This window comes from Oryctolagus cuniculus, chromosome 12 (assembly GCF_051225735.1).
Source record: "Oryctolagus cuniculus isolate XC-2025 breed Fujian yellow rabbit chromosome 12, ASM5122573v1, whole genome shotgun sequence".
Classification (NCBI taxonomy): domain Eukaryota; kingdom Metazoa; phylum Chordata; class Mammalia; order Lagomorpha; family Leporidae; genus Oryctolagus; species Oryctolagus cuniculus.
The window spans coordinates 115,530,867-115,558,724 of record NC_142878.1 but is presented as its reverse complement, the minus strand read 5'-3'; the positions used below and the strand labels follow the sequence as shown (position 1 = coordinate 115,558,724).

Here is a 27,858-nt window from a genome sequence, read left to right as displayed (position 1 = left end):
AACACTGAGAGGAACATTATGTGCCCATTATGTCTTTGTGGTCTATTCCTTTTATTTCCTTAGAATAAATTCCTAAAAATGAAATTATTAGGTAAAAGAATGTAATCATTCTATTCTTTCATCAGAAAAGATACTCTATTCTTGGGAGTCATGGTTCTTGGGCTGTGACCATTTGAGAAAAGTGAAATAGAAGTTCTTGTTATGGAAGTATTGCTCCTGCCTTCTTGTTTTTTGATTAGGAACCATAGTTTGGGAATTATTAATACATCCAGCTGATGAGGAAAAATTTTCCCTTCAGTAGAATGTTACTACAACAATGTAAAAGTCAAGGTAGGATTATAAAAGAAGGAAAATTAAATGAAATATTAACAAAGATAAAGAAGACATTTTACAAAGGTACAACAACTATGGACTAAAAGAGTGTCCTAAAACACCTTCATGCAGTTCAGCAACTAAATCATTTCTGGAATGAACAATGTGGATAACTAGGTTAGGATAGTGCTTCTGTTAGGACTCAGGTCAAAGTCACAAGGTATGTAGTAACAATTTACACATTTTATGAGGAAAGATCGACTCTGAAACAGGGACTGTTTAAAAATCACATACTGAGATATAGCCAACATATTCAGATGGGCAGATTTGGATGAAATGAAAACTTCAGTGGAAACAAAACTGAAAGTCATAATCCTGGGGATGCCACTTAGTTTTACCAATGTAAAGAGAAGAATTATTATTTCAAGGTACAACACACATTGATAGGCTAAAATGAGAAACTATAAGCAATTCAAATACCAAAATGTTCCATACTGAATCACAAAAATGGGATTTTCAGATTAATCCAACTTGTATTGTCTCATAGAATTTAAGAAGTTGTTCTGGTTCTGTGGATCTTCAATTGCTCTTCACACAGAATATTTTCTTCTTCTTAGAAACAATGTCTCCTGAATGGCTCTGTAATCAGCATGAAAGTGTAGGAAATGGCTTTTCAGAGTGGCTGGGCAAACATGCTTCCGAAGTGATTCATTGTATCATTTTATAATATCTGCAGATTTACACATGGAACTTCAGGATTTCTTTTTTTTTTTTTTGTTCACTCTCAAGTCTATGGACTTCAGTTCCTAAGGCATCAATGATATTTTTTCTAAGTTTAAGTGCATAGGTCTCTAGTTCTAGTGTTTCATATCTTCAATTTCATATATCACTTAGTCAAAAATCTTGTCCTTCCAAATAAAGTCTTGTAACAACTCAGCCATCAAAATGTACCTCTGCATTAAATCTTATTTATCTAACCTGACATCTGTGGCTTTGATGTCATGAACTGCCCTTACAGATCGATCTTTCTCCAGGAGTTCAGTACGCCGTTGTACTTGCTCTGGCTGTCAGGATTGCTATACAGGCCTTCTGTGTTAGTGTGGATAAGGATTGGTGAGACCACAGCCAATAAGGTGCACCCACCCAAAGAACATAGGCTGACAGTGAATTGCCTGCATATTCATCAAATAAAGATCATTTTAGGGATGCAGTGGGACTGAAGAAAATGAGAAAGTCAAGCAGAAAGACTACTACAAATAACTGATAAAAGTGCCAGGGAATCTTGCTAATGAATGTGACAGTGCCCTGAAGCAAAGAAAGTATCCACATCTACTAATTTGATGTTCTCACACTAACTGGTCAATGTTCTTCATCAAAGTGCTTCTGGGAAAATTAAGAGGCAGGTAAAGGGATTTCCTTGATGACCTTGATTTTCTCCCAGAATGCCTACATATGTTGCAGAAACATCATGGGTTCTGCCAAGTCTTTGAAAGCCTCAGCCATGTTAAAGGCCAATCATTGTTCCTGTAAGGTGGTGTTGAGTTGGTTAACCGCTGGGTCATAAGCTTGCAGAACTGCAAATTTCATGATCTCAAAGTCAGATAGGATTTCATAATCCTTCATTATTCTTTTGATCCAATGTTTGTTTCAACTTCTCAAAAAATTTCTTAATTTTATCTTTTTTTTCTTAATTTCATCTTAATCTTTAGTCAGTAACTGTTGAGTATTTTCTCTTGCTAGTTTCCAGGTATCCAAGTGAGAAAGAGCATCTCCCCTACACGTTGTCTCAAAGCTCTGGAAGAGGAAATCAAAGGCATTCCTTTCCTGAGCATAGGCATCTTCAATAGATCAGAAGACATACTTGGTGTGGTCAGCAGGAATAGCACAGATCCCACAAATCAGCTGCATATCAGTCAGGCAGAAAACAATGAGGGACTGCCCCAAGAGTCCTTTGTACACGGGCATCTTGGGAGAAATCTTGATCTTGTTCTACTTTTCCACAATACCCATCAGGGAATAATTAACCTGCAACCTGCTAACTCCAGTAGCTGACATTTTCTTATGGCAGGAGGGACACTTGAATGATGATAGTCTCCACAATAAATTCTGCACAGTTCCCTCTATGAGACCTTTCAGGCGCTTTTGGCAGAAGTTATGTGAGCAAGGCAAAACTTGAGGATCATCAAACAGATTGCAACAAATTGGGCACATGAGATCTTCAAGCACTACATCACATTCAGGGAGTCTTCTGTAAGTCAGAGGGCACCAAAGACAATGGTGTTTCTAGGGAAGAAATGCTATCTTCTGGTTGAGTAAGAAGTATGAGCAGTTAGTCAGCAGCTCCATCCAGCTCTACCAGAAGGAGTGCCTCTGGCATCATGAGGGATATGCCACACCCCCTCCAGCCATGGGGGCCACGTGATATGTGCCAGGAATGGCTGCAAGATGGATTCATGGCCCCACATTACTTCTTTATCATTTTTCAAAAGGGAACATTCCTCAGTCATTAGATGAGTCAGTGCTGTAAGAAAAGAACATGTTTTAAATTGGTTGGCTAAATGAAGATGTTTTCCCTGTTTCTTCCAGTATGACATATCCTACAGATACTAAACTCTAGACTCTTTTAGACAAAACAAAATGTAATTAAAATGTCAGTAGTTATAAGATCTATTTTTTGATTTACATCCTTATTTCACTGTTTGTCAAACATTTTTCTTCAAGCTCATTTTCTCCAAACGCTTGTATAAAATAAAACCCAATGTCCAGTTCTCATTGATCGTGCAGATAATATCAACTGATTCAAACAAAGAGAGCTCTCAGAACCGTAATAGCTTAACCTCACCACACCTGCACTGCATGCAGTTCCTGAGGAACTATCAAAGTCTTCAAACATCATTGCTTGGAAACTAGTGGTTTAGATGAAATGTTTTAATCTATGTTTACTTTGCATAGTGTGATTGGTCTCCCGTTACTGATATGCCCATGTAGGAGCCATGAAGTTCAAGTTCTTGAATGATTTTCTTTGATAAAGAACATTAGAAAGTAGAAAATGTTAATGAAAATTTTTTTTTCTAATTGGATCGGTGGCTCTAGCAGCACAAATATTTTCAGCAGAGGGACAGTATTTTAAAATAAACAGCTTAATGGAAAATCTAACATGTAAAACATATTAAGCCATTTTACATGTAAAATCATGATTTAAAATGTTAATATTCATGAGTGACCCAACCACTAATTAAGTGCAATGTAAGACATTTGCAGGTTTAAAATTACCAAACATTATATTTGCATCAGATGTTATGGTAAGTACTAAAGTTACATACTGGTGAACAAAATTAACATAACCCCACCCATATCAATCTGACAGTCCAAAAGAGAAAAACTTAAATAACCAAAGAAAAACCTATAAATCTTATGAAAAGTCAATATGTTAGACTCAACATTAAATTTATTTCTACATTTTAATGATCTAACATTAAAAATCCAAGTATAAATAAATAAGTAAAAATTATTTCTTAAAAAGTCAGCCCCTGGTATTCTCTAAGACCATTTTTCATTTAAACAAAGATGACAAAAGAAGTGTTATTCTTGAATTTATAGTAAATTCATTTACCTTAACAACAGACATTAATATGATAGTCAATGTGTTAAAAGCATTTCAATGGATACTTTCATTAGTTTCAAAAATAATTTCATAGAAAATGAATGTCAGCAAATATTTTGAACATTTTTGATAAAATGAAAATAAATGCCCCTAAACAATTTTTTTAAAGATTATTTATTTATTTATTTATTTGACAGGTAGAGTTACAGACAGGGAGAGAGAGAAAGCTTTTCCTTCCAATGGTTCACTCACCAAATGGCCTCCATGGCCAGAGCTATGCCAATCCAAAGCCAGGAGCTAGGTCCTTCTTCCTGATTTCATGTGGGTGCAGGGGCCCAAGCACTTGGGCCATCCTCCACTGCCTTCCTGGGCCACAGCAGAGAGCTGGACTGGAAGAGGAGCAACCAGGACTAGAACTTGGTGCCCATATGGGGTGCTGGTGCTGTAGGCAGAGGATTAACCTAGTGCACCACCATGCCACCCCACCCCTAAACAATTTAAAATATTGTCAATATAGTGTAAGTTTTTCTCTTAAAGAGGTACAGGGAAGACATTTTATTTCATCCTGAAGTGACAGGTAATCTCTTAGTGTTAAACTCTTACAGTAAAAATGATGCTTGTGTTCACATACATGCACTCTTGTACATATAAATGTCATGCATTTCTTCCAAAACTATGCATAGTATACATAAGTACATAAAAATAATAAATGTTATAAATATTCATTACTTATACATCCATTTTTTTAAAGTTTTTGTTTAATTGGTGACTCTCAATTTTCTTTTATTTTAAAGATTTATTTCTTTATTTGAAAGAGTTACTCAGAGAGAGATGGAGAGGCAGAGAGAGAGAGAGGTCTTCCATCCACTGGTTCACTCCCAATTGGCCACAATGGCCGGAACTGTGCTTATCTGAAACCAGGAGCCAGAAGCTTCTTTCAGGTCTCCCACATGGGCACAGGGGCCCAAAGACTTGGACCATCTTCTACTGCTTTCCCAGGCCATAGCAGAGAGCTGGATTGGAAATGGAGCAGCCAGGACTCAAACCAGTGCCCAAATGGGATGCCAGCACTGCAGACAGCAGCTTTACCCACTACATCACAGCACTGGCCCCACATATACATCATTTCTATAAAGCATTTTTTTTTTCCCAGAAAACAACTATTTCATCTTTTGTATCAACATGTGGTACTTGTAAAACTTAGGGAGTATAATCCAATATTTCAAAACATGTATAAGTAGATCAATCAAGTAATTAGTGTTTCCATTTCCTTATAGTTTTTTTCTAAGCTCATCAGCTCCTCCCCTCTAATTGTTCATATAGTATATAATGCAATATTGTGATCTATAGTTTCTTTGCTGTACTGGGAAAGCTAAGAACTGATTATTCCTATATAACTAGATTTTCATAACTATTACCTGATGTCATCTGCCCCTCTTCCCTCATCTTTATTTTAATTAAAATTATTTTAGAATTAAAATATTTTAATTTTAAAATTGGTTATCTTCTATAATGACTCCAATTCTAACTTTCTCACAAGCATACTAGTATTTTAAAGCTGAATATCATATGATTATTTTGTATATGAAAAATATAAAAACACCATTGCCTCCGCCTTGCAGTGCTGGTACACTGGGTTCTAGTCTCAGTTGGGGCACTGGATTCTGTCCCGGTTGCCCCTCTTCCAGGCCAGCTCTCTGCTGTGGCCAGGGAGTGCAGTGAGGGATGGCCCAAGTCCTTGGGCCCTGCACCCCATGGGAGACCAGGATAAGTACCTGGCTCCTGCCATTGGATGAGCACGGTGCGCCGGCTGCAGCGTGCCAGCTTCGGCCGACATTGGAGGGTGAACCAATGGCAAAGGAAGACCTTTCTCTCTGTCTCTCTCTCTCTCTCACTGTCCACTCTGCCTGTCAAAATAGATAAATAAATAAATAAATAAATAAATACCATTGGTACTCCAAGATGTGCAATAAGTATTGTCATTCTGACTGCATTTTTAAATATAAAGACATGTAAACATGTAATTTCTTTATTTTCTACTGTGAGGCACACAAGTATGCCTCTATTTTTACTCATCTTATCCTAGAAGAAATAGATAAATTCTTGGACACTTACAACATACTTAAATTGAGCCATGAAGATGTAGAAAACCTAAACAGACACATAACAAAGACAGAAATTGAATTAGTAATGAAGACCCTCCCAACAAAGAAAAGCCCTGGACTGGATAGATTCACTGCTGAATTCTACCAAATACTTAAAGAACTAACCAATTCTTCTGAAATTTTTTAATAAATTGAAAGGGAAAGAATCCTCCCAAATTCTTTCTATGAAACCAGCATCACCTTAATTGTTAAAGCTGAAAAAGATGTAACAGAAAAAGAGAATTACAGACCAATTTCCCTGATGAACATAGACACAAAAATTTTCAACAAAATTCTGGCCAATTGAATCCAACAACACAACAAAAAGATCATTCACCTGAACCAAATGTGATTCATTCCTGGTATGCAGGGATGGTTCAACATTTGCAAATCAATGTGATACATCACATCAACAAATTGAAGAGCAAAAACCATATGCTTATTTCATTAGATGCAGAGAAAGCATTTGACAAAATACAACACCCTTTCATGATGAAAAATCTAAGCGAATTGGGTTTAGAGGAACATTCTTCAACACAATCGAGCAATTCATAACAAACCAATGACCAACTCATACTGAATGGGGAAAAGTTGGAAGCACTCCCACTAAGATCCGGTACCAGTCAGGGATGCCCACTCTCACCATTGCTATTCAATATAGTACTGGAAGTTTTAGCCAGAGTCATAAGGCAAGAAAAGAAATCAAACAATTCAGGAAAGAGGATGTCAAACTATCCCTATTTGCAGATGACATGATTCTATATATAGAGGACCCAACAGAATCCACTAAGAGGTTACTGGAACTCATAGAAGAGTTTGATAAAGTAGCAAGATATAAAATCAATACACAAAAACCAACAGCCTGTGTATACACAGACAATGCCATGGCTGAGAAAGAACTTCTAAGGTCAATCCCATTCACAATAGCTACAAAAAAGTTAAATACCTTGGAATAAACTTAACAAAGGATGTCAAAGATCTCTACAATGAAAATTACAAAACATTAAATAAAGAAATAAAAGAAGACACAAAAAATGGACAAATTTTCCATGTTCATGGATTGGAAGAATCAATACATCAAAATGTCCATTCTTCAGAGAGTAATTTACAAAGTCAATGTGATACCAATCAAAATATCAATGTCACTCTTCTTAGATCTAGAAAAAATGATGCTTAAATTCATATGGATCCACAGGAGACTTTGAATAGCTAAAACAATCTTATACAACAAAAACAAAGTTGGAGACATCACAATACCATACTTTAAGACATCATACAAGACAATTATAATCTAAACAGCCTGGTACTGGTACAAAAACAGATGGACAGATCAGTGTAACAGACTAGAAACACCAGAAATCAATCCAAACATTACAGCCAACTTATATTTGACCAAGGAGCTAACCAATCCCTGGAGGAAGGGCAGCCTCTTCAACAAATGCTGCTGGGAAAACTGGATTTCCACATGCAGAAGTATGAGACAAGACCCCTACCTTACACCTTACACAAAAATCCACTCAACATGGATTAAAGATATAAATCTATGATCTGATTTCATCAAATTATTAGAGAACATTGGGGAAACCCTGAAAGACATTGGCCAGGCAGAGTTCTTGGAAAAGACCCTGGAGGCACAGGCAGTCAAAACCAAAATTAGCAAACAGGATTACTTCAAATTGACAAGTTTCTGTATGACAAAAAGAAACAGTCAAGAAAAAGAAGAGGCAACCAACAGAATGGGAGAAATTATTCACAAATTATTCAACTGATAAAGGATTAATAACCAGAATCTAAGAGATCAAGAAACTCCACAAGAACAAAACAATCAACCCAGTTAAGAGATGGGCCAAGGACTTAAACAGACATTTTTCAAAAGAGGAAATCCAAATGACCAACAGACACATGAAAAAAGGTTCAGGATCATTAGCTATCATGGAAGTGCAAATGAAAACCACAATGAGGCTTCACCTCACTCTGTTTAGAATGGCTTTCATACAGAAATAAACAAACAATAAATGATGGTGAGGATTTGGGGGAAAAGGTACACTAATTCACTGTTGGTGGGAATGCAAACTGGTAAAATCACTATAGAATACAGTTTGAAGATAGTTCAGAAATCTGAATATAGTCCTATCATATGACCCAGCCATCCCATTCCTTAGAATTTACCCAAGGGAAATGAAATCAGCCATCAAAAGAGTTATCTGCACTTTCATGTTTATTGCACCTCAATTCACAATAGCTAATATATGGAATTAACAACCTAGTCACCCATCAATGGAAGATGGGTCATTTGCAACAAAATGGATGAATCTGGAAAAATCATACTTAGTGAAATAAGGCAGTCCCAAAGGGACAAATACCATATGTTCTCCCTATTCTGTGACAACTAACAGAGCACCTAAAAGGAAACCTGTAGAAGTAAAATTGATACAATGAGAAGCAAAGACTTGAACAGCCCTTGTCTTGAATGTCAAGGAACAACTTATTATCTCATTTTTTTCTACATAATACCATTGGTTGTACTCTTTACTTAAAATAGAATTAATCATAGGTGTATTAATTCAATGGAAAATATATCCCAGTAAAAAATAAGGGTGGAAATAAGAGAGATACAAGCTGTACAGTTTGGAGCACATTTCCACAGACTTACCTAAGGGTAAGCCTAAAAACGTGCCATGAGACTCTCAATCTCATTAAGCTGGATGGCTTCAATGCCACCTTATGTATTACAGTGATTATATTAAGTGCATAATTGATCATATAGATAGGGTTAAGTGTCAAAGGGATCAAATAAATAAGACCAAGTGTCTGGTAATAACAATAGATAGAATTAAAAAGCAGAGATGTTCCAACATGGGAAGCAGACTGCACAGTGGACTCATAGTATGAGAAATGCCCTAAACAGCACTCTGACCTCAGAATCAGCCCTTAAGGCATTCAGATCTTCCTAAAAAGCCCATGAGAGCATTTCAGGTATGGAGAGCCAAGACATTGTGGCAAAAAATGTTCTACATGAAGGATCTGTGTGAGTGAGATCCCATTGGAAAGAAGGGGCCATCAAAGAAGGATGTACTTTTCTCTGAAGAGAGGAGAGAACTTCCACTTTGCTTATGGCCCTGTCTAAATATTGCTGGGGTTTGTGGACTCAAAAGACTTCCATAGACTTCGCAGCTCATGTCAAGAGATTCAGGTGATCATTGACACCATAAATAAGAGTTAATTGTTCAATCAACAACTGGAGTCCTGTGCACTTACTCCCCATGTAGGACCTCTGTCTTGAATGAGTTGTACTATGATAATTAATTGCAAAACTTGTTTTCAAACAGTACTGTATACTGTGTGCATGTGTGTACAAATTGTTTAAATCTGTACTTAGTACAGAGTTGGTCTTTTATATATAAAGTTAATTAATAATGAATCTTAATGAAGAATGGGATGGGAGAGGGAGTAGCCAGTGGGCTTGGAGGGCAGAAATGGGGAGGAAGAACCACTATATTCTTAAAGCTGTACTATGAAATTTGTATTCATTAAATAAAAGCTTTCTTTTAAAAAAGAGACTATTGGAACTCCCATATGTGCTTGATAAAGTAGCAGGATATAAAATCAACACACAAAAATTATCTTCCTTTGCAAATGCAGACAATACCACAGCTGAGAAAGAACTTGTAAGATCAATCCCAATAGCTGCAAAGACAGGCAAAGACAGGTGGCAACATATCAAAAGTCACTGCACAGGTGGCTGAGATGACAACTCCACCACCACAAACACAAAACCCACCACCTAAACCCATTGGCACTTGGGGACCAACCTGATCAGAGCAACTCAGGAATACCTGGTTTACAGGTGGCTCAGCCTTGGTAGACCCTGGAAAGGTGCAGCCTGTAGACCCTCAGATAGAATGATCCTGACAAAAGAGGGAATAGACAATTCAGCACAACATGCAGAAACGCTTGCAATTTGGTTAGCAGTAGAAAAAACAATCCAAGAAGGACACAAACACATTTACATTTGCAATAATTCACAGTGCTCATACAATGCAGTCACAATTTCGCCTAGTAAATGGAAAAAAAATAATTGGCAAATCTGTGGTAAAGATATATGGTCCAATGAGACATGTGCTAAGATATCTGAGTCCAAATAAACTTAAAATAATGATTTAACAAACTTAAAATAATGATTACTCATGTAGATGCCAGTACTATTAAACCCCATCATGAAGCACAATACAATGAGGTGGTAGACAGATTTAGATCAAATAGCAACTATTAGCTAAAAAAAAAAACCCTAATAATTGGTAAATTCACATACCTAAATTGAAAATCACTAAACAAAATTGAGAATATAAAGTAAAAATACACTAAAATTAAAGAAAAATCCAAATGGAAAATAGTTAATACTGATCCATTAGAGATAACAAAAGAAACTCTTCAATTACATCAATGGCTAGGACATATAGGAACACATGCAATGTACAAATGGGTTCCTGATTGAAACCTACCCATTACGTGGCAACAGTGTAAGAATGCTATTAAAATGTGTACAGATTGTCCAAATATATCACCAAGATTTATACACAGAGAACCACCATTAAATTATAAAATTAGAACATTTAGCTGTTTACTACAAATAGACTTTATAGATCCATTACTCAAGCTCCAAAAGAAATATGCATGTACAATAGTAGACACTGAAACAGGACTGGAAATTGCTAGAGAATGCAAACACCCAAACCAGGACAACACTATTAGTATTTACGGACATGGATTTCACTCTTTGGAGTCCCAATAGTGATTGAAAGTGATCAAGGATCCCACTTTATGGGATATAAAAGATGGGCAGAAAATTTTGACATCATATTGAACTGGGGCTGGTGCTGTGCCGCCGTGGGTTAACATCTTGGCCTGAAGCACTGGCATCCCATATGAGTGCCAGTTTCTAGTCCTGACTGCTCAACTTCCTATCCAGCTCTCTGCTATGGCCTGGACAAATAGTACAAGATGGCCCAAGTCCTTGGGCCTCCACACCTGCATGGGAGACCTGGAGGAAGCTCCTGGCTCCTGGCTTCAGATTGGTGCAGCTCCGGTCATTGAGGCCAATTGAGGAGTGAACCATCGAGTGCAAGACCTCTCTCTCTCTCTCTCTCTCTCTCTCTCTCTCTCTCTCTCTCTCTCTCTTTCTCTCTCTGCCTCTCCTTTCTCTGTGTAACTCTGACTTTCAAATAAATCAATCAATAAAAAATAATATGGAACTACCATATGGCATATAATCCACATGCTAGTGGTAACATAGAAAGGTTTAACAGATGAATTAAACCTGAAATACTTCAAGACAATAATAATAAAAAAATTGCAAAATGCCCTAGACATTGCAGTTTTTGAATTAAACTCCAGAACAAGAATAAACACAGAACACCCACATAAAGCATAACACAAAATGCCAATGATTTATTAGAAGTAACACCACAACAAAATTCAAAACACAAAGTCAAACCTTATAAGTTAATTTAAAAAAACATTTAAGGATCAAATGTTACCCTCACAAGAAATTATAGCTAACAGACCAGGAAACACATACTGGACTACAAGCAATAAAGAACAATTAAAACTCCCAAGGAGAGATGAGTTAATATTTTTTGTAAACTCAGGTCAATACTCTTATACTGGGGCTAGCACTATGGTGCAGCAAGTTAATGCCCTGGCCTGAGGTGCCAGCAAGCCATATGGGCACCATTTGAGACCCAGCTGCTCCACTTCTGATCCAGGTCTCTGCTGTGGCCTGGGAAGGCAGTGGAAGATGGCTCAAGTCCTTGGGCCCCTGCACCCATGTGGGAGACCCAGAGGAAGCTCCTGGCTCTTGGCTTCAGATCGGCACAGCTCCAGCCATTTTGGCCAACCAACGGATGGAAGACCTCTCTCTCTTTCTCTGCCTCTCCTCTCTCTGTGTAACTCTGACTTTCAAATAAATGAATAAATCTTAAAAAAAAAAACTTGTGCTTATCTGAAGTAGGATCATGCCAGCAAATAGCCAACCCAATCTGGATCCATCAACAATACAGGCCATCACTACCTTCATAAAACCATTACTGCCCTTGGATGGATTTATGACAACCAACTACTAGACATCCTGGTGAGTATCCTGCACAAGAGTCCAACCTCAGAGTTTGAGCCCAACATCTTCAACATTTACACTGACACAGACATTAAATTTAACACTCAATAACACTGATCTACCCTGATGATGGGATGCCAATCTGCCTGTGCAACCCCATGAAATCAACTTCAAGGTTCTTCCAAACATACTTCCTACAATATATACAACCTGTTTAACCTTTACTGTGGTTGTCCTGTCTTGACATTAACATTTTATGAACAGTCAGTGAACAGCAGTGACTGGTAGAGAAAGCTCATCTCCAACTACACCTTCTGTTTGATCAAAACCTTAAAAGAATAAAATTCAATGGATATTAATAATTGGACTATAATCAGTACAAACCCATATACATATATGGTAGAACTGCAAAGCCCAGATGGAATTATACAAAGATTCCATTCATCACCTTTTACACTGGATCAATTCCCAATTGGATACACAACCCAGGAATGTGAATAAAGAGCCCAGGAATGTATGGAAACAGATGAAAATTATGAAGATTTCATCTTGATTGATGATGAGACAGAAAGCATTGGTATAAATCAAGAATAGTTCATCAAAAATATAATAACCTATATCGATGACTTACTTCCACAATTAAATATTCATCATCTCACCATTGTATACCAATTATTGGGATGACCAATTAGAAGACATCTTGACAAACTTTACTACTGCTCCTGAGACAGAAACAGAATAGTATGAGATGCCTCATCATTTCCTATATTATCCTTCAATTTCTTCAAATTTCAATCTCAAGCCCCCCCCCCCCCCATATTTCACCACCAACCCTGCTACTCCAATCTACAATCATACTGACAATCTGGAAACATCTTGATGAAAACATTACCAAAGTGGCCAGACACTTTGATCATAAATAGCTTGCCAAAAAATCTCTTATAACATTAATAACTTTTATGCCAAATATGCCTTCTGCTTTTATGTAAGTCAGTATGTTTATACAGAACAATGCAAAGAATACTGCAAAGCAAATAGAAGATATAGTGTCTGGCAAGCAGAGTTTTGGCCAGTGAACAATTTGGCAGAGCTTTGACAAGATGCAGCAGATCCACTCAGCCATCACTTGGAATAAGCCATTGTTGCCCAAGAGGATGGAAAGCAGTTGTGAGGCTTGATTTTTATCCCCTCTCTGGGGTAGGTGGGCAGTGATTGTGATCTAGGGCATCCTCAATCACAAGCCCATCCTTTTTGGGTGTCACCAACCAGAAGTTGGTTTTGGGTGTGGCCAATGGTGTGATAGAAGCCTTCTGAGTGAGACCAATTGTGATATGGTAAAGTGGGTGAAGTAAAGTAGTGGCCAACTGGTTGGCTGCTTCTTTATGATGTAATGTTCTTCTGTCCTTATGGTGCTGACAAGCTGTGTCTGTTTCTGGCAGAAGATCTGGGCAGTTCCTCGTGCTTAGTAGCATTAGCTAAAGTAACTCAATCTTGGTTTGATTTTTCTCTTTCTTTTTGGGCTAGTGGTGCTCTGTAACTCTTTTGGGACTCCTGCAGGATTCCCTACAATGTGCCAGCAGGAGTTGTTTATTTTGAAATTGGAGATATAGATTCAATGGGGATCCTTGAGAAGACAAAGTGGGAAAGCCACACTCAATTGTTGCTGACTTCCCTTTGTCAATTCAATTCCTCTGTCTGAATTAATGTTATACCTCCCACATAGTGATTAGCGCTTGTAATTTCAAGCCGCTTATCAATGACCTGAGTACTAATACATATTTTGTGTTAAATCTACAAAAATGTATAAAATGTAGCTGCTGTGGTAAACATAAAAAGAGTGATAATCAGAGTGGAATTGACTGAGGATCTTACAAGAATTAAGATCCAAGTCAATCTTGTAATAATCATTAATGAAAATATATACATTCATGCATCTCATGTCTGATTAGGTTTAGTCCTATATTAATTCATTTAATATTCTTTAGAAACAGACATAGATAAGATAAATACCACTTTCCTCTTCACCATCCACAGAAAACCTGCTCCCTGAGTTAATCATTCTATTAAGTTTAGTTTTCTCAAGCATTTTTAGCCATGTCTACATATAGAATGCATAACAAAGATGAGAATTCTCATTTTATGCATACTTGATTTTGGAATATTAGTGTATAGAGTGTTACATGAATTCAAATAATTAAATGTACATGTTTTAAAATGATCTGAAATACAAATTTTTAATTACTTATGGAGATATTATGTTCACTTAATTATCATGTAACTTTTCCATTCAGAGTGTACAATTGAGTGGTTTTAACAGATATATGGAATCATGATGGCTGTCAATTAAGAACACATTTACCACTTCAGCTACAAACTCAGTACCCTATAACTGTTCCTTAATGATGGCTTCATCCCTCCAACCCGAACTAAACACAAATCTAGTTAGTTTTTTTCATAGAATTTTGTACTGTGAACATCCCATTTGATGGATGCAGGTTTCCAAGAGTTCCCATGCCCAATGTGGAGCCCATCCACAAGTTGGGCCTGGGGCCCACCTCACAATTGCACTCACAGTGCACAGGAACAGCAACAGGCCCATGGAAAGGAGGAGAAGTAGAGATGATTTCTCACATCCAAGGTATCCAGTCAACTGGCAGAAAGGAAAACTTCCCATTCTTGGCTTCACACAATTGGACTGCAGTTTACTGACAATGATTCAGGAGAGGAGAGGGAAAGAGAAAATCTAAATTCAAATATCACTGAATTTCCATGCTGTTACTTAATCTTAGCAGATTTTAAAAAAAAGATTTATTTATTTGGAAAGCAAATTTGCAGAGAGTCAGAGGCAGAGAGAGAGAGAGAGAAAGAAAGTCTTCCATCCACTCATTCACTCTCCAGATGGCTGCAACTACCAGACATACACTGATCCAAAGCCAGAAGGCAGGAGCTTCTTTCAAGTCTCCCAAGAGGGTTCAGGGGCCCAAAGGCTTGGGCCATCCTCTACTGCTCCCCGAGACCATAGCAGAGAGCTGGATCAGAAGTGGAGCTTTACCCACTATGCCACAGAACCAGCCTCAATCTTAGTAGATTTTAGCAGTTATGTTTTCATTCATGGCTGTTTTTGAGACCATTTAAAGAGCATTTAGAGGGTTGGATTTCTGTTTATATTTAAGGAATTTTCACCAATTTAAGAATAATGTAGGTCTATATAACTACTTGCTGTCCTATAAGAAATCTTTATAAAGATCTTTCAATTGTAATGAATTGTAATGAACAAGTAATTCATGAATTACTTGTAATTGTCATACAGTAATGACACATTAACTCTGACAATTAACATCATCAATCAATTGTCAATATCCTGAGAGTCACATGGTTATTGACATCCTTTGGAGGCTTTGAGGAAGCCAAAGTGTCATATGTTTTGTTATACTTTAGCAATTAAAAAATTCTAGAGGCCAGAGTTCTGGTGTAGCAGGTAAAGCTGCCGCCTGTGGTGCTGGCAACCCATGTGGGTGCCAGTTCAAGTCCTGGCTGCTCCACTTCCAATCCAACTCTCTGCTATGGCCTGGGAAAGCAGTGGAAGGTGGCCCAGGTCCTTGGACCCCTGCACCCATGTGGGAGACCTGGAGGAAGCTCCTGGCTCCTGGCTTTGGATCAGCACAACTCCGGCCATTGCAGACAGCTGTGGAGTGAACCAGCAGATGGAAGATCTCTCTATCTCTCTGCCTCCCCTTCTCTCTCTGTGTAGCTCTGACTTTCAAATAAATAAATACATCTTTAGAAAAAAATTCTGTACTAGTCACCCCAAGTTCATTGAATTAGTAAAATTCATTCACGTATTTAAAACACCTTTGACAATAATTTTGAAAACCTTAGATGATACATAAAATTTCAAGGAATTGAAAATTAATTGATAATGAAGTATGAACTTAATTTAATAGGTAATGAAAAGATAAACGAGAGAATATGCCAAAATTTTAGTTGCATCAATAGATTATGCCTTTTTGGATTGTTTCTTTCCTATGTGTTCTATAATCCTAATGGCTAATTTAGAGCAACAAGTTAAAATTTGCAAGGTCTTTAAGAAAACATCTCTCATGTAGACTAGTCTGTATTGATGTAAGGCATGATTTCTAGAAATCATGTATTCGAAATCATGTATTCTAATGTTTAGTTTTTAGGAACAATGAATGGTGGATGCCATATATATGTGTAACTGCAGATTTTATTACCATTTTTCTACTTCTCATCACAGTTAATTGTTCCCTAATTTCATCATATCAGATATTATATTGATTTTACCTATACAAAACACTTAGACATCCCATACTGGTTTGTGTGTGTGTATACAAGTGTAAGTGTCTGTGTGTGTATGTGTGTTCATGCAGGTGCCATATAAGACAGCGATTGTATTGAAAATGCTGTGAGGAGCCCTACTCCTAACTTCAAATATTCAGTCCTCCTTAGAACTGCCCACCTCTGAGGCAGAGCAGTGGGTCCCTTTTCATTGTTCTGGGCTGAACTGTTTGTCCTCAAAATTCATATCTTGAAACACTAATCCCAGGGGCCAGCATCATGGCACAGGTTAATCCTCTGCCTGTGGCACCGGCATCCCATATGGGCACCAGTTCTAGTCCCACCTGCTCCTCTTCTGATCCCGCTCTCAGCTATGGCCTGGGATAGCAGTGGAGGATGGTCAAGTCCTTGGGCCCCTGCACCCGCATGGAAGACCAGGAAGAAGTACCTGGCTCTTGGCTTCAGATCGGCGCATCTCTGGTTATTAAAAAAAGAAAAGAAACACTAATCGCAAATTAAACTATTTACCAATAAAACAATTAAATAGGTAGTTGAGTTTTTTTTCCCCCCTCTCATTCTGGTGTGTTGAACTGATTTTGTCTCTTTGCTGCAAAAGGGAAATGGAAAGTTTTATTAAAAGCTGTGAGATGTTTTTATACTCTCTTTCAAAATATGGAAATGCATATTAGTCATATTTAATGTGAAAGAGTTCTGAAGTACAATGTAGTAAGCAGAAACTGGTAGGATCTTTAAGTCAAAATGGAAAATGATCTACTAATTCGAATCATATATTACTAAGTGTGATTTACCCTACCAGAGGAAACCTCCATGGTGTCTCTCACTGTTTCCTTCAGAGAAGTAGTCATTATTCAAAGATGTAGAAATACACATATTGCTAATAAGTTTCAAATGCCTGATTAAGGAATGGGAGAATTAATTTCTTGGTAGCTGTCAAATCACTGGACCGAAAACTCAGAAATAATTGACCTCTTCAAACCAAACCAAGAGATGCTGTAAACACTCAAAGGGCAAGCTCTGAGACCTGGGGCCCTTTGTGTCACTTCTTAGGAGCAGGTGCCAGGGTGTGCTCAGCCATCCCCATCCCCACACACCAGTGGGTCTGTAACAGTAAGTCCTTTCTCAAACGTGTGATATTTGCAGCATGATGTGTGTGTGTGATTAGAGCCAACTGCGGTTGATTGGTTGCTAACTAAAAGGCTAGAGCTCAAGAGCAGCATGCAGGAGAGCAGTGGGCATGTGGAGTGGTGTCATCACAGAGAAGGGGCTGTGCTGGTGAGTTCTGCTGCCATCTGGAAGAAGTCAGTACACTGTAATTACCGCTTAGCCAGTGACAGTCTGTTGCATCCAGAGCCGAAAACTTGCCCAGATGTGATTTTTATAATAAAGGTGATATGCCAAATAACTTTTTAAAAAAAGATTTATTTATTCAAAAGTCAGAGTAACACAGAGGAGAGGCAGAGAGAGAGGTCTTCCATCTGATGGTTCACTTCCCAATTGGCTGTAATGGCCGGAGCTGTGCCAATCAGAAGCCAAGAGCCAGGAGCTTCTTCTGTGTCTCACTTGTGGGTGCAAGGGCCCAAGAACTTGAGCCATCTTCTACTGCTTTCCCAGGCCATAGCAGAGAGCTGAATCAAAAGCGGAGCAACTGGGTCTTAAAGTGGCTCACATAAATGATGCTGGCACTTCAGGCCTGGGCGTTAACCCACTGCCTGATATTAAAATAGTGCACTCAGAGAATTTCATCATGACAGCCTCCATTTTGGACTACCCCTTCAGCACTGTAAGTTTCTACAGCACCAACAGCAGTGTGGGCCATGAAGGATTCTTGCTGGGAGAGATAAGAGGGAACTTTCAGCATCAGTGAGTCATGCATTAGAAAGAAAGAATTTCTGCAAATAATTTAAATCCATAACCATCAGCTTTGTTCAAAACTTCATTTTCTGTAACTGTGAAAATGAAATTAAGGGAGAGATTTGAGACAGAATTCTTAAAGATATGTGAAAGAAGGTTACTGAGTGGTACATAACTTGGCAAACCTGCAGGTTTTATATAAGGAACAGATCACCCATAAACAGCTCACTCACACCACCAGAGTGTCCAATCTTGGCTTCCTTCTCTTCAGCTTCACCTCCACTATCAGCAATTTTATTCCTGTTTTAGAGTTTAGGCTCTCTTTAGTTCAATTTGAAGGTATAATCAGAGGATATCACTACTCCCAATCTAGGTAATACTAGCAAGCAAAAACACAGTGTCTTCAGTGTCAAACACTGTTCAGTATTATGCCAAACTTATTAAAGAACATGATACAGGAATTTTTACAATGATGGAATAATAAAAATCATTAGAGCAATTTATCAGGTTTATAGTGCACACAAAAAGAAAGTGCTGTCAGTGTGTCAAATGTAGAGCACAGCGTGCAAATTGTTGAGTATTATCAGGGAGAAGTGAAAAAATTAAGACAAATCATGCTGGGTAAAAGTATATGGGAACAAGATTTCAGCAGGCAATGTTAAGCAGGGAATCACCACATAGAAGTATGCAATCATTGTTTATTCAATGGATGCCCTAGTCTGGGTTCACAGCTGGGAGGTAGAAATACACTTGGAGATGCAGAGGTCCCTTATCCTCTTCATGATGACTTTTACCCAACCAAGACAGTATTCTCAGTCATTCTCACATGGAAGCAAGTGTCTTTTTGCCTTTATCTCAGCTGTGGGCTCTTTCAAATATGCTTCCTCCACTGCTGGACTTAAGTATCCTGCAAGGGGAGCAGATTTTCTTCCCCAGAAGAGCAGCTAGGGACAACAGTGGGGAATCAGGTGTCAATGATTGTAAAAATTTAATCAACCCTACAGAGCCCTCTAGTGGTGAATAGTCACATTCAAATGATTCATGACCCATTATTATAGCCCAATGAGGACCCCAGCAACACTCAGACCTCCCAGAGTTAATTCAACCAAAGAGGCTCTCCAGTTAGCACACCTTCTCTTGCTTGTTATTGAGAGAGGCACTTGAGGACTTAATCTAGGACAGCTTCCATGTCAGATGCTTTGACCCTCAAGAGGAGAGTTCTTGCACACAGTAATCATAAGCCTCTCTCCCTGGTCCATGTCCTTGGATGCAATGTGCAAGCTTCATGACACAGAAAAATTAACAAAAAGAAAGAAAGAAAAAAAAAAGAAAAAGAACAAAGAAAAGAAAAAGAAATAAAGAGAAAGAAGAAAAAAGAAAGAAGAAAAGAAAAAGAAATAAAAAGAAGAAAGAAAAAAGAGAGAAAAAGAGAAAGAAAGGAAGAAAGAATGAAAGAAAGAAGAAAGAAAAAGAGAAAAAGAGGAAGGAAGGAAGGAAGGAAGGAAGGAAGGAAGGAAGGAAGGAAGGAAGGAAGGAAGGAAGGAAAAAATTGTGTTGTGATACAACTCATGGGTTTACCGTAAATTTAGATAAAGTGGGGGCCGGTGCTGTGCCACAGTCATTAAGCCTCTGCCTGTGGCACTGGTATCCCATGCAGGTACCAGTTCATGTCTCGGCTGCTCCATTTCCAATCCAGCTCTGTGCTAATGACCTGGGAAAGCAGTGGATGGTGGCCCAAGTGCTTGGACCCCTGCACCCATGTGAGAGACCCAGAAAAATCTCCTGGCTCCTGGCTTTGGATTGGCTCAGCTCTGGCCATTGTGGCCATTGGGGAGTGAACCAGCAAAGGGAAGACCTCTCTGTCTCTCTCCTGTCTGTCAAATAAGTAAGTAAATATTTAAAAAAATAGATAAAGTGAAATTTTTCTGTGTAATTTCTGTTCTATAAAGTAAATCAGAAATTAGAGACTAAGCATAATTGGTTTTCCAATGTTTTGTAAATCAAAAATTTACCTCTTGTAGATTCATGCAGTAAAATTTACTTTTTCAAAGAGGGACAATTTTAACAAGATCCTTCAAAGTATTTTCTATGATGAGCCAAATTCACTGTTGTCAGAAAAAAAAATTTTAAATTTTAGGAAGGCCTAATAGAATGAATCAGATGTGCCTTCTATTCACATGACTTTGTGAGATTAAGAGAGAGTGCTTTGTTTCAACCTTTTTTTTTTTTTGACAGGCAGAGTTAGACAGAGAGAGAGAGATGGAGAGAAAGGTCTTCCTTCCATTGGTTCACCCCCCAAATGGCTGCTACGGCCGGCATTGCACCAATCCAAAGCAAGGAGTCAGTTGTTTCCTCCTTGTTTCCCATGTGGGTGCAGGGCCCAAGCACTTGGGCCATCCTCCACTGCCTTCCTGGGCCACAGCAGAGAGCTGGACTGAAAGAGAAGCAACCAGGACAGAACCAGCGCCCCAACCAGGAATAGAACCCAGAGTGCCAGCGCCACAGGTGGAGGATTAGCCTAGTGAGCCATGGCGCCAGCCTGTTTCAACCTTTTTCTACTAGGCTGATGAATATTGTCACTTGAAATGTTTTCATTTAAAACTGAATTCTAATTACCAATAATCAATCATTCAAATTAGTACATGATAATAGACATTAATTACTTTTCTTTTAGTATATCATAGTGACAAAACTGCGGTAGTAGCACATTTATAGTTTGTTCTGGAGTCCTTATTAAAATATTTTTTTTCTTGAAACTGTTCTGCCTTCCTAGTTTCTTTTTTAAAAAATTATTGATTTACTTACCTGAAAGTCAGACTTTTCAGAAGAGAGAGAGGGAGAAGGAGAGAGAGGGAGACAGGGAGAGTACAAAGTACTGTTTGAAGATTACTTTTACAGTTAATTCTCATAGTACAACACATTAAGGACAGAGGTCCTACATGGGGAACAAGTGCACAGTGACTCCTGTTGTTGATTTAACAATTGACACTCTTATTTATGGTGTCAGTAATCACCCAAGGCTCTTGTCATGAGCTGCCAAGGCTATGGAAGTCTCTTGAGTTCACAAACTCTGACCTTATTTAGACAAGGCCATAATCAAAGTGGAAGTTCTCTCTTCCCTTCAGAGAAAGGTACCTACTTCTTTGATGGCCCGTTCTTTCCACCAGGATCTCACTCACAGAGATCTTTCATTTAGGTCATTTTTTGCCACAGTCTCTTGGTTTTCCATGCCTGAGAAACTCTCATGGGCTTTTTAGCCAGATCTGAATGCTTTAAGGGCTGATTCTGAGGCCAGAGTGCTGTTTAGGGCAGTTGTCATTCTATGAGTCTGCTGTGTATCCTATTTTCCATGTTGGATCATTCTCTGCTTTTTAATTCTATCAATTATTATTAGCAGGCACTGATCTTTTTTATGTAATCCCTTTGACATTTAATGCTATATTTATGATCGATTATGAACTTAAACTGATCACTTTAACTAGTAAGATGGCATTGGTAAATGTCAACTTAATGGGATTTGGAGTCCCATGACCTATGGCAAGAGAACAAATTTTTCAAATGCTGTTTAATTAAAAGCATATCCATGGGGTCTTGTATATTTTTTCTTATTTAATCTTTGAAGTACACATCTACTTATGGATTGAATTCTTAATTCTGTGTGAGGAGAAATGTAGGTCAAAGTTTTCATAATATAACAAAATTGCCTTGCAAAATATAACATGGCAAGAATTTGCATTCATGTGTACTTATTTTCAAAGCTCAGAATCCTAAACATGTACATCTTTAGGGGTGCATATCAGATGCAAATTTTATCTGGAATATCACCTTCTAGCTTATTCACACTATTGTTCTATATGACTCATTTGTAGTACTGCAAGAGGATTCCCCCTCTATTGGACCCATTTGCAATAACACCAACCTCTTATTCATATTTTCCAGTTCACTGTAGTTATTCATTTAATCATACATTAAAAAGGACTCTAAAATCTCATTCACCATGTCTTCTGGTTAAGGATGTAAACTTGGTAACTCCAAACATTGGCAGATCCTGTGACTGCATCTGACAGAGCATATGACTAGTGTATTTATACTGGTCTAACTAAACTCATCTTTACAAAATCACTTAATATGTGTATCTGTCTATATCTAAAAGTTATACAATTTTTTGTTCATGAGTACTTCATATCATCATGCATGGATTGAGTGTTTTCACATATTCACATCACCATTCCCTTTTCATGTGGAATGGATAATATGACATAATGTCTCTACTGATGCCATAAGAGTTATACATAGGGGCTGGCACTGTGGCATGTGCTGGCATGCAGCACAAAGAACTGAGTTTCCTGAAACAGAGAGTGGGAATGTGGGGACAAGGATGCAAAGAATGGAGCCAAGACAAATCCTGATCAAGGCTCGTTTATTCAACAAGTCCAGTAGTATTTAAACATGACCAGTCATACACAAGAAGGCACACAAAAGATTTACATATCCAAAAGACTTTTGGTGTTACAAAGGGTTCCCAATAAGGTTCTTCTGCTTAACAGATCACAAAATGTTATCAATCATTGATTACAAGGGTATAATAAAACACCTAGGTGATAAATGCAGGTTTCAGGTGTGACTGATTATCTACACCATCTCTTGTGAGAAGTTTAGCAGTGAGATATGGTTCTTCCTGCCTCTTCCTGGAATCTCCTTAGCCTTTTGTCTGTGCCAGGATGTCTCCATCCATATGTTTAAGTGTAAACAAAAGGGGCGACTGCCTGTGGCTGCCCACATTTCCCCCTTTTTTATTTTTTGAGGCATTGTTCCTGTCTTAGGTTACCCATGTCTCTTCTTGTCCTTACCCATCATTGGACACCCCAGACATCCTCTGAGGCTCCTGTCTTAGGTTGGTACAAGGAGACCAAGTCTTACCCATCATTGGAATTCAATGCCATCCTTTTTGGCTTGGGGGTGAAGCTGTGAATACAACTTTAAAATCTCAGACCAAATGGCACCAAATGACACAGAGAGGCCTCGGAATATACAGGGGAGGCACAGAAGAAAAAGCAGGAGCAGCAATAAAGGACCCAGCAACGTCAAAACCAGGGGGTCCATTGAGGTCCACCAAAAGAAAAGGGATTAGTTAGAAACATATGCTGAAGTTCAACTTTTAGCTGCTGTACCAGATATTTTATGTAAGGAACATTATTTGAGATATTAAAGCAGCAACCTCCAGGAATCAAGTCACAGCTTATACAATCTTTCAGTAGTAAGTAGTCAATGGCAGCCCGGATGAGCAACACACCTGTCCGGACCTGATCAAGTTCTGTTAGGCAGAAAGTTAGGTATGAGCTTATGTGTGTGTGACAAAAGCCTCTGGAGAAGACTTCTATGTCCAGCATATGCATCTACATCTGAAAGCTATCCCGATAATGCTTCAGGGGCAGCCCAGTGTTCGCATCCTGCCCTGCCCCCTTCTACCTGATAACCTGCCAGGCAGAGATCCCTGCCCCTTCTGCCTGACAAATCTTCCACAATCTCCCAGGTGCAGCCCAGTATCTGCATTTCAAACACCATGCTCTGGATCCCCATTCTCTAGGGTCCTGCTCACCCTTCCTCTAAACTCAGGATCGCGCCAGCTAGACTTCCTCTTGTCTGATACCTTCAAGGGAAAACTCAGATAGGAGCTTCTTAGTATTTACAGCCATAAAATCCTTTGTTTCAGGAGGAGATGTGTGAAGACAAAGACCCATCTCCTTAAAAACCCTGGGCCTCAACCGGACTGTGCACTCAGCCTCTCTGCTGAGCCACCCGCCTGGTCTGGCCAGGTGTAATCTCTCCTCTCATCATGTAACCTCACTCCCCCCACAGTCTCTCAGGCTCTGTCTCGAGGGGTGCCCATCCATTCTTAAGGATGTCCCTTCCCTAATAAACCTTGTTATTTTACCTCCCACTACTCTCTGTCTCACGCCTGAATTCTTTCTTGCGCAAAGACAAGAACCCTGCAATTTCTCCAGTAACAGTTCCTCAGCAATATTGGCTAAGGCAGCAGCAGTGGTATTCACAGTTTTCGTAACAATACATGCTAGTTCTCTTAATCCGTGTTTGCATAAGCAAGACCAGCAACTCCTGCCATGGAGGCAGCAAGAAAAAAAGCTTCCCAATCCCCGGGAACATGGAAATTATCAGTACATCCTTCATAAATCATACACGTATATCTTCTTTTGTACAGATTCTTATCTGTAGGTTTGAGGAGGGGTGCAACCCATCCAAGGGAGCATTTACCCCTATCATGAGGAGCTAGAGAGCTATATGCATAATAATCACCCAGAAAAACCCATCCTTTAGGAGCTTTGCTCCCATTGAATCGAGAAAGCTGAGTTTTATTTAATTGCCAAGGCACATAGTATAACCTTTTGGTCGAATTGCTAATTTTTAGAGAAGTAGGATTTATGCCGGTAATTTTTGTAAACTCCTTTTTAGTAGAAGGATCTCCCAGGATATTGTTAGTTAACAGGTCTGTAGGAGAATCGGCTGTATTTACACAAAAGGATGACGTATTAGCTGAGGCAGCTAAATGTAGCCAGAAATTTCTACTTTCGACAGAGAAGGAGGAATTGACCATAGAGTTACTTTAACAGTTTTAACCAATACATCAACGAGGCCTTTTTACCAGAGTTGACAAAGGTATACCCCAGAGTCTGACAATGTGACCAGTTTTAATATGCTAAAATCAGTATTCTCCCTTTTTGATTGATCAGTCACATTAAGCCATTGATTTTCAAGTATATCCCTCCCAATACGGAACAAGGTTTGATTGTTCCTTACCCATTGTACAAACCCTGCTGTTTTAATTCCATTATAATAAGTACATGAACAATTTAGAACTACCGGCGAACCAACAGAGGTGGTAACATAAGTTTGGCTTGATGTGAGCCAGCGAGCCAGGATCCCGATCAGCAATGTTATCATGATGATCAAGGGGCTGCTTTGTGACATTGTTTGCTGCACCAGTCGCTCAGGTAACCACCACACTTCATTGTCTTTCTTCGAGAATATAGAAACATGTCCATGTCCCCATATTAAAACAGGGTCAGGTCCATACCACTGAGCAGTTACAGGGTCTTTCCATTTCACATAGACTTGTTGTCTTTCAGTTTCAGGATGCCAGTGACGATCAGCTGCAAATTTCCCTTGGTTATCCAGTATTAAAAAATTTAAGATGAAGAGAGCATGTGATAGCCATTTTTGCGGGGAATGTGCTATGGCCCCATATTCCCCCTTTTTTATTTTTTGTAAATGATTTTTTTTTAATGTGGCATGTGCATGTTCCACAATACCTTGTCCCTGGGGATTATAAGGAATCCTGGTGATATGAGAGATGTGGAAGTTAGTACAGAAGTGGTTAAAAGAGTTGGAAGTATACGCTGGGCCATTATCAGTCTTTATTTGTATAGGGCTTCCTAAAACAGCAAAGACCTGAAGCCAATGAGAGATGACATATTTGGCAGCCTCACCCGATTGCGGGGTGGCAAAAACAAAACCTGAACATGTTATCTAAAGAGACACATATGTATTTTAGCTTACCAAATTTAGGGAAATGGGTAACATCCATCTGCCAAAGCTATACACCATAGTGAGGGACCCAGAGAAATGTAACACAGGAAGGGCAGGATTTTACAATTTGCCTTGCCTGTTTCTGGGTGATTCCATATCTTAGTCCTAAGGTCTGGGCATTAAGGTGATGTAAATCAGGACCATGGGACGCTTTTTAGACTTTGTCAGTCTTTCTTTAAAGGATCTGGCTTCTGAGCCAGAGACTGGAGCAGCTAGAAAGAAACTGAAGTTTAGCATCATTTTACATCTTGGCACCACTTTTAATCTAAACAGCCCAATTGGTTATTATCTCTGTGAGATGAGGGATATATCTTTTGACATCTCCAGGGGCCCCTGTGGAGGTATCAAAAGTCCAGAGAATTTAAAACTTTGATTTTCAGAAAGTCTGTTGAAGGTGCCTAGAGAACTTAGAGTATCTGGTCAAAATAGAATTCCTTAACATTTAGGGCAATTTTAACACTTTTAGACCAGATCTGATCATAACAACATTTAACATAACTTTTTAAGACTTAATGCTTTTTATCAATCATAACTTAACAGACAGTAGAGTACACAGATTACTTTGGCAGAATATGGATTCTATATTTCTTGTTGTTGAACAGACCAGAAATAATAAAAAAAAAAAACTTGAACACAAGAGTTAGCACACAAAATCATCACATAACTCAGAACTATTTAACAGAGTTAAGAAGAGCTTACAGGACCTAACTTTAGAAATGGCAGAGTAACTGATTAAGCAGACACTGTTAAACAGAGACGTTATAGTTTTTGCAAAAACAGATTAAGATTTATGATTCAGACCATTTTCAGATATTTACTAACATTAGTACACTTTTTTTAAAAAAAAAATAACCCCATTGTTGTAAATTTAGGTCAGTGTAATTTTGGCATTAACACTCAACTTATAGAAAACCCTGTAAACAATATTTTAAAATCATAAACTTTTTACAACTTTTCATGACTTACTCACACCTTCTGAAACTTTATACCCGTAGTTACTTTTCCATAGTTTTGAATTGTCATGAATGGACAACCTCTGAGAATACATGCTGACAAACTCAGTCTCTTATCAAAGACGTGAAAAGTACACATAATACGTTTTTCATGTTTTACTTAGCACCGATGCCTAGATGACTTAAGACACTGAGTTATTAATGAATACCACACCATTATCTGAATTAAAAGTCAAAATTACATTTCCATGCTTTTAAGAAACATAAGTACAACACCTCCTGAGAGTAAACACAGTCACTAGTGCATTGTTACAGCTTTGAAAAGATCTTTATCCTTAAGAGAAACAAGTTTAAAGCATATCAAAGAAATGTACAACTGAGCAAGTGAACCAAAGGGCAGGGCGTTTGCATTAACCCAATTTTCTGAACCAATCTGTATTGGCTTACTTTAGTTAACAACATAAGGGCTTGTATACACAGAATTTACTCTCATTTTTATAAGACTACTCTAGCTGAAAATCAAAAACATGAATACAACATAGATCTGACATCATTTACTACATTTTAATACACTTTGTTGAAGGGTTAAAAAGTTAAAAGCCGCTCCCCCCCACCTCCTCTGGTGAACTTTCCTGACCTCGTTAGACTTGCTCTGCATAGCCATTCTCAATAAAGTTAATTAGTCAGTAAATTACCCCAATGTGAGCGTAACCTTAGTTTCACCTAAGTAAGATAGAAGAAGTCACCGTATATCTCCTTGCCTCCTGGAACCCTGACCCCACCATGTGTCCCTTATCGCCATTCGGTTGCATTCCTAGGTATCATCAAGGCAGTTCCTGCAACCTTGTTGTGTTTGTTGTGTGGCCCTCCCTTTTGGCAATAGGAGGCTTTTTGATACTCCCTGTATAGGCCATATGGTTCTCTGAGGTCTAATCAGGCCCTTACTTGATATCCTGT

The 27,858-nt window shown here is 38.5% G+C and overlaps 1 pseudogene; it reads right to left on the bottom strand.

Moving 5' to 3' along the window:
* Nucleotides 1-582: 582 nt before the first annotated feature.
* On the bottom strand, nt 583-26,996 carry LOC127485452 (E3 ubiquitin-protein ligase TRIM13-like; annotated as a pseudogene).
* Between the last annotated feature and the right edge of the window lie 862 nt (nt 26,997-27,858).